We start from the raw sequence: 8,216 nt of genomic DNA, 5'->3' as shown, positions 1-8,216 counted from the left end.
CCCTGCTGCCCCCAGTGTCCCCAGAGGCCCCTGAGGGGTGTCCTGGGGCCAGGCCAGGCTGGAGCAGGGATGTCACAAGGGCAGGGTGCCGGGATAACCCAAACCCTTCCCAGAGCCTGGCTCTGTTCCTGCGCCAGGAGCTGCCTGAGGAAGGCTCCCTCCTCTTCCCCACGCTTTGGGAAGCATTCCCAGACATGAGCTGGCATCTCCCAGAGGTGGGCAGCGATTTCCCACTGCCCTTTCCCTGCTTCCCTCTGCTCCCTGGGGGATTTCTCCTGCAGTCACTTTTCAGAAGTTTGACTCTGATTTTATATTTTTCTCTGTTCCACAGAGGGGCTTTGGAACCTGCTCCTCCTCCTGGAGCTGTGCTGGGAGCTTCTCCAGCCCCTCTGGGAGCTGTGCCTGTCTCCCTGCTGGGCCAAATCCCCCTGGGCTCAACCCCACCGGGCCCAATCCCACCTGGGTGTCCATGCCAAGGGCTCAGGGCTGGGGAGAGCCGGAGTTTCCAACCACAAAACCAGGGGAGATTGGGCAGAATTCCCATGGCAGTTCCCACACATCCAGGAGGGAACACCAGGGCTTGGTGGCACTGTCAGGACAGAACACCAGGGCTTGGTGGCACTGTCAGGACGGAACACCAGGGCTTGGTGGCACTGTCAGGAGGGAACACCAGGGCTTGGTGGCACTGTCAGGACGGAACACCAGGGGTTGGTGGCACTGTCAGGACGGAACACCAGGGGTTGGTGGCACTGTCAGGACAGAACACCAGGGGTTGGTGGCACTGTCAGGACAGAACACCAGGGGTTGGTGGCACTCTCGGGGTCCTCAGGCTCCTGTGCCCAGAGGCTGCAGGGAAACACCTCTGGCGTGGCCTGGTGACCTTTGTGTCACCTGTCACCCCTGGGGCAGCTGCTTCCGTTCCTTCCCTATTTCCATGGATCCAGTGGAGCTTGTTCATCCCATCCCATGGATCCCATCCCATCCCATGGATCCCATCCCAGCCCATCCCATGGATCCCATCCCATCCCATCCTCCTCCTCCTGCTCCCGGTCACTGCCATGGGATGGTGATGTGTGAGGCTGCTGTAGCTTTGATCCAGAGGTTTCTTGTGTTTGATCTGAGCTGTTTGATCTCATTCCTCCCCCCACACTCTGCTGCAGCTTTCCCTGTGCTTTTGTGCAAGCCAGGGAAGTTATTCCGTGTGCACATGGATGTGCTGTTATCTCCCATCTCCTTTTTGGATAAACTATTTGTTTATGATAATAAAGTGCCTCTTGGTGTGAAAGCAGAGGGAAAAAGGAAGATCTGGAAGTGAGCCAGGCCCAGGGAAGGAGGAGTGCTGCTTTTTGTTGTTGTTTCTTCCAGAACACCCCCAAGAGCCAGTCTAAAACAAAACTCCCTGGCATGTGCCTGTAGATTTTCATCAAGGTGACACTTGGAGCTGGCAAGTGCCAATGTTTGAGTGCCTGGAGCAAAGCTGGGCCTTGCTGCTCCTCCTGCACAGCCCAGATGTGTCTCCTGCCCTGGGGGGTGTTGGTTTTGCTGCTGTTCCCTGCCCAGGTGCCTCGGGGAGGATGGCACAGCTTCTCCCACCTGCCCCAGCTCCGAGGCTCCTCTGGGGATGCTCAGGTTGCTCTGGGTTGTTGAACTTTGCTGAGCTCCACTGGAGAAAAATCCCCCAGTTTTGACCCAAAGCAGCATCAGCTCAGGTGTTTCTGAAGGCTGGAGCAAAGTGCAGCTCTGCAGGGCCCTTCCCTGGCTGGAGCAAGGATGGGTTTGGGAGCAGTGCCCTGGGTGTTTTACTGGCTCCATGCACCGCCCATTTTCCTCTCCTTGAATCCCCTCGTACCCCTGGTTACCCTGGGAATGTTTTCTGCTTTCACACAGCACCCTCAGCTCCTTGTTTTGGGAGTTTTGAGGCTCCTGAGACACCCGGGGGAAGGGGATGCAATGAGACCTGGAACGAGATCAGGCAGAGGTGTTGGTTCATCCAGGGGGAGCTCAGCTCTGCTTCTCCATTAAACAAAAACTGCCCTACAATTAATTTAAATTAATTTAAACAAAAACTGCCCTACAATTCTCTGGGAGAAAAGCTGGGATCTGGGTCTCTGTGGAGCAGGAGAGCTGCAGTGGCCACGGAACAGAGGCTGTGAGCAGGGATTTTGGGACCTGGCTGATTTATGGACATGACACCAGAGCAGGGAATTGTGAATCCAGTGTTATTTGTGTCTCAGGTTGTGCCAGTCACCACAGCTCCAACCCTTGGGATGGGATGGACAAACTCCACTGGATCCATGGAAATAGGGATGCTGGATGAGGGAGCTGCTGGAGCAGCTCAGCAGTTCCCTTCCTCCACAAGGCTTTCCTGGGGATTGTGGCTCCATCTTCCCATTCCAGGAGGAGCTGCCAGGACTCCAGGAAACCTTTCCAAGGTCTGCCTGGGAGTGGTGCCACCGTGGTGTTTGAAAGTTTGCTCAGGGCTGGAAGCTGCAAGGCAGGAACCTCCCCAGACACGAGGTACGGGGTTTGCAGAGGGTATTTGGCAGCTGAGGATGCTTTCCAAGGTGGGTGGGAGATTCCCTGCTGCTCTGAAAGCTTTTATTTGAAATTAGGGCTTTTCTGCATTGTGGGTTTTACCTCCAGCAGCATCTCCAGGGCAGCAGTAGGTGAAAATCCTTTCCATGGTTTCAGAGCAGGCTGGATAAATTGAATTATTTCGTGTTTAAAACCAGCAGGGTACTGGGACCCTCCGTTCTCCCCCCTTTTCCCTGCTGGAGCTGCAGCACTGCAGCTGAGGAGGAGATGGATCCTTGGGGATATTTCTGGGGGATCTGGAGATGAAAGGGCTCTTTGCCACCATCCCACTGGGGTGTCCCGGGGTGTCCCGGGGTGTCCCGGGGTGTCCCGGGGGCTCTGCCCGGTCCCGGCGCTGTTCCAGAGGCTGAGTGTGAGTCAGGCTGCAGAAATCCGCCCGGAGCTGCTCCGGCTCCTGCCTTTGGAGCCCGTGCCCATCTCCAGCGAGCTGGGACTGGTTGGGGCAGAGCTGCCGAGCTGGGTTAATGGTTTGGCAGCCCAGCAGGGCTGGGGGGAGCCCTGGGGGCTCCTGCTCGGGCTCTCCGAGCTCAGACCCCGGCCCGGCTCAGGGGATGCTCCCCCAAACTCCATCCCCTGTGCCTGGAGGGTGTCCCTGCAGAAACGCGTCCTCAGAGAGGACAGCAAAGGATGGACACCGAGGGGGGGACACACGAGGCTTTGGGTCCCCTCGTGTCACTTTGATGTCCCCTCTCTGCTCCTTCTGCCCTGCTGGGTCCCGGCAGGGTTTGATTCACAAAGAGGGGAGAGCACAGCTTCCTCCTCCCCAGAGAGAAATTGATGGGATTGCGGGAGGTTCGATGGTAAAAACGCGATCCCAGAACGCCAGGCTGGGGAAACAGGGAGAATTTGGGTGTTTCTGATCTGCCCTCGCTGCTGTTTTCCTGAGAGGTGTTGGCAGGAGATGTGGGTCAGCGAGGGATCTCCCAGAGGAGAGTTTCACTGTGGGTTCAGGGAGTGGATCCAGCAGGATCATCCCCTCCCGGGCACTGAGGGATCCCGGAGCCACAGCCACAGCTCCCGGTGATATTATTAATAACCCCCCGTGAGGCTCCAGGCCAGAGGAAACGCAGGAAATGAAGTTAATACATGGAAATGTTTCCTTGTTTTCCCATTGCTGCTCGGGGCTGGCCGGTTGCTCCCTGGCGCTCCCGTGGAGCTTCTGAGAGAGCTCGGGTTGGGAAGTGTTGAAGAACGGGAATTCTGGGGATACAAGAGGGGAAAGGACTGCTCAGGTGTGTTGGAGCTGCTCAGACACAGGGAGTTCCTTGGGGTGAAGGGGGAAAAAGGCGCCTTTCCTTGTGGATTTGGGGCAGTCCCGTGCGGGATGTGGAGGCTGGAGAAGGAGGCCGGGCTGGCGGGGCCGCTGCTCGGTGACTCAGCCCCGCCGCCCTTCCCACACCGGCAAATCCCTTCCTGCAGTCCCGGGACGGGCTGGGCCCTGCTCCGCCCCCGGCCGAACCCCCTCGGCCCCTTCCCAGCTCCGCTGTTCCTGCCCTTCTCCAGGAGGATGCTGTCCCGGGTCATGGCGCTGCCCCGAGGGGAGGAGGAGGAGGATGCTGTCCCGGGGATGAGGAGGATGATGCTGTCCCAGGGAGGAGGATGCTGTCTCGAGGGGATGAGGATGATGATGCTGTCCCGAGGGGATGAGGATGATGATGCTGTCCCGGGGATGAGGAGGATGATGCTGTCCCAGGGATGAGGAGGATGATGCTGTCCCAGAGGGATGAGGAGGATGATGCTGTCCCAGGGAGGAGGATGCTGTCCCGAGGGGATGAGGAGGATAATGCTGTCCCGAGGGGATGAGGAGGATGCTGTCCCAGGGGGATGAGGAGGATAATGCTGTCCCAGGGGGATGAGGGTGATGATGCTGTCCCAGGGGGATGAGGGTGATGATGCTGTCCCAGGGGGATGAAGATGCTGTCCAGTAGCCCCAGCTCTGACCCCAAGCACACCTCAAGGCTTCACCTGGCACAGAGCAGCTTCTCCCTCAAATCCCAGAGCCTGTCGGGGGCAGAGCCCAGGCTCTCCTCAGTGTGGGGCGGATTCGGGGCTGTGCTAACTTTTGATGTTGTTTGTTTGCTCCTCTGCCAGTTGGTTTCTTGTTAAGACAAGATCCTCCTCAGCGCATTCCTGGGTGTTCCAGGGCCAAAGGACGGAGCTGGAGTCGAGGACACGCTCGGGGATGGAAGGAGACCCCTGCAGTGGGTGCACCACAGGAAGAAACACCCAGAGATGGAGCAGCACTCGAGTCCTGCAAAGCCAGGCCAGAGGAATGAGGACACCAAGAAACACATCCCACAAACTCTGCTGAGTTATGGAAAAGCAGGCAGGAATTGCAGCAGGAAGGATCTCCTGGAAGCAGGGCAGCTCCAGGGATGTGCCCCACACTCAGCTCTCACCTTGGGGGCTCATCATTTCCTCCAGGTTTCCCTCCCCGGGTTTGTTCCCTGCTGTGCTTTTCCCCTGCTGGGCTCTGGCAGTGTGGGTGATGCTGAGAGAGCTCCTGCTGGTCCAGGAATGTTCTCCAGGCTCTTTCCCCTCCCTAAAAATCTCCCCTTGCAGGGAAGGAATGAGCAAAGCCCAGGGGAAGGACAGGAGTCACCCCTGAACTGAGGCTGGGTGGCTGCAGGGGACAGGAGCACAAGGAGCCCTCACTACTGGGGCACTAACGAGCGTGGTTTGGTGATGAGCAGAGCTTTTCTCTGCCCCATAATCTACCAATCAAACATTAAACAGAGCAAAAATCAATCAGCCAGCCCCAGGGCCGCTTAATGAATTAATTGGAGGCTCTGGAAGTGAGTGTGGGGCTGAGCCACCCCTGCCTGCCTCCTTTGAGTCCACACACCACGAGCACCCCAATTCAAGGCTCCCCTGCCCAGTTCCAGGAGTTTGTCCAGAGGGAGCACCAGAAAAACAGCCAGGTGGGACATTGCCTGATTTTAGGTGATTTTAGGTGATTTTAGGTGGGGTGGGGGGTGTTTCTCTCCACACCTGTGGCGTGGTGGGGGCTGGAGGGAGCTCCTGGCATTCCCTGCCTGGATCAGAGCATGGCACCAGCTGCCAGCCAGGTAAAACTCAGCTGTGCCCACCTGGGAGAGCTGGTTTGATGCCCAGCTGTGGTGGGAGGGTGCTGGGCCCAGTTTCAGCTGGAACTATTTGAAGTAAATATAATAGAAAATGAAAGGAGACAAGAAACTGCTGGGACCTAATTAAAGGTAAATTTAAGGAATAAATGGGGAGCCTGGAAGTGCTGAACCCTTCTGGGCAGGGAAAGGAGCCTGTAGCACCTGGTCACGGGGTCTGAAGTGAAAATGAGGATTTAGGAGCCTGTGACCTTGTGTTTTCATGGATTTCAGTGCACACATCACATAAGGAGAGGGCTGAGAGTGGCAGGGCCTGCAGGTTGTGGGATGGGGTCACACCGTGGGTCCCCCCCTGCCACCTACCAGGAGAAGCTCATTACCCATTTTTATCAACCTGGGTGTTCTGCAACCCATTCCTGACCTGACCCAGCTGTAAATGTGAACCCCTGCAGAAACCCCAGCTCTCCTGGGCAAGGCAGCTGCAGCTCTGTGGGGCTGAGCTCTTCATGGACACCCCAGCAGGGAAGGGTGGGCATCCCTTAATCATATTTAATCACATTTTCTGACTCCTCCATCACCGCAGAAGCGTTGTTTGGGTTTCCAAGAGGCTGCTAATTCCTTATCACTCGTGTTTTTCACACTTCAGAGATATTTCAGGAGTCTGTTTGGATGGCCCTGGGGGGGGTTATGTCCTTGGATGGCGCTGGAAGCAAAGCATCTGCTGGGGGAGAGGAGAGGAAGGAAGGGATGGTGGCTGGGGGGGTCACCCCAAGGGCTGTGACCCTCTCTGTTGGATTGTGCTGAAAATTTCAGGGTTGATACATCATCAAAGCTGGGGTCTAGGGGGAAAAAAGGGTTTGTGAGCTGTTACCCTCATCCCTTTGGGTACATCAGTGTTGCTGCCCCTGGATTTTGTGTTTATTGTGATTTTTCTTTATTTTCTTTTTTTTTTAAATGCATCTGAAGGTTTTCTCCAAGCCCAACTTACACAGCTGTGTGACCCCCTCAGATTCTCACCTCTCTTGGAAAAGGGAGCTTTTAGCTGCTTCCCCCCGAAGAGGAGATGACACAGCTTAATGTTCCAAGTGGGAATATTAAACTGTATATATATATATTATATAAATATATAATTATATTTTTATATATTAACTACCTGGAGCAGAGCCCCCATTTCCCAGGTGCCTGGTCCCCAGGACAGCAGCTCTGGGGGTGCTCCCAGTGCTGCCAGGTGTTTCTGGGATGGGGAAGGGGCTGGATGTGACCCCAATGTGGCACCAGCAGGGCTGAGCTCTCCTCGGGAGGTACCTCAGCCTCAAACTGCCCTCCCCACCAGGCTGTCCCATCAGATTTGGGTCCTGGGAGGAAATGGGATGGAATTCTGCCTCTCAGATTAATTCCCCATCAATGGGCCAATGGCACAGAAAGTTAAGGAGTTTCTCGCTGCCACTGGTGAATTTCAAGTCTTTTCTTTGTGTTTGATGCATCATTGAAACCATGGGAAAAGCAGGTGGAAAACTCTGTGCTGCTCCAAGGAGTGATTGATATGATGGTCCCAATTACACTTAATTGTGGTTATCCTATTAATAACAGCCTCATTCTGTGGCACACACCTGCCTCTCCACAGGAAACACTGTTAACACAACTTAAAACACCAATTACACCCGATGGAAAAGCAGCAATTAAGTCCACTAAGCCTTGTCCAAATAATTATTTCATTTCTCTGTAATATTTTTAATTTTCTTTTCTTCAAAGCAATTCTTTTATTTGTGTGATCTCCTCTCTATCTGTGTGGGAACATGGATGGAGAGCAGGCTTGGATTTGCAGGGATTTATGGAGAGGGGGATGCGTGCTCAGGATGGGAAAACTCTGCCTTGTCATTTGAAGCTTTCAGTGTTCAAAAATGTGTGGATGTGACACCTGGGGACGTGGTGCAGTGGTGGCCTTGGCAGTGCTGGGGAATCTTTGCAATGGATGGTCTGGGAGGGCTTTTCCAGCCTTCCTGACTCCATGGTTTAGTGGGGAGCGGGCTGGGAGCGCTCAGGGCCCTTTGTCCCGGTGTTTCTGCTTTGCAGGAGTGACTTGAAGCACCTTCCTAGACCCAAACGAGCTGGGTTTGCCTAGGTGGGTTCGTGGCTGTGTAAAAATCCCTCTCCCAGCAGGGGAAAAAAGGGGAGTCTTCCTCCCAGAGACAGGGAACAAGAGAGGCTGGAAAGATGCTAACAGCCTGTGATAGCGACTGCATTCGGGAATCAGAAACCTGGGTAAAATCGAGGTGAAGTTAATTCCTGCCGTGTGGGCTGCTCAGTGGCGATGGGAGAGCCGCTGTTGGGGGTGTGCCCGAGGCGAGGTGTCCTCTTGTCACTGCGGAAGGGAGCTCGGTGACGATCTGGTGCCAGCTCCGGGGGCTGGAGCGGCCGGGCACCTTTCGGGGGCCAGAGCCCCCCGAGAGCCCCTCCCGCGGCTCGGGGGTGCGAGGGACGGCCCGGGCCGCGCTTCCTCCGATTGTTCTTGTGGCCGGAGCGGGGCGGGGACACGGC

The sequence above is a fragment of the Parus major genome, chromosome 4A, assembly GCF_001522545.3.
Source record: "Parus major isolate Abel chromosome 4A, Parus_major1.1, whole genome shotgun sequence".
Lineage (NCBI taxonomy): Eukaryota > Metazoa > Chordata > Aves > Passeriformes > Paridae > Parus > Parus major.
This window is presented reverse-complemented; position numbering follows the sequence as displayed.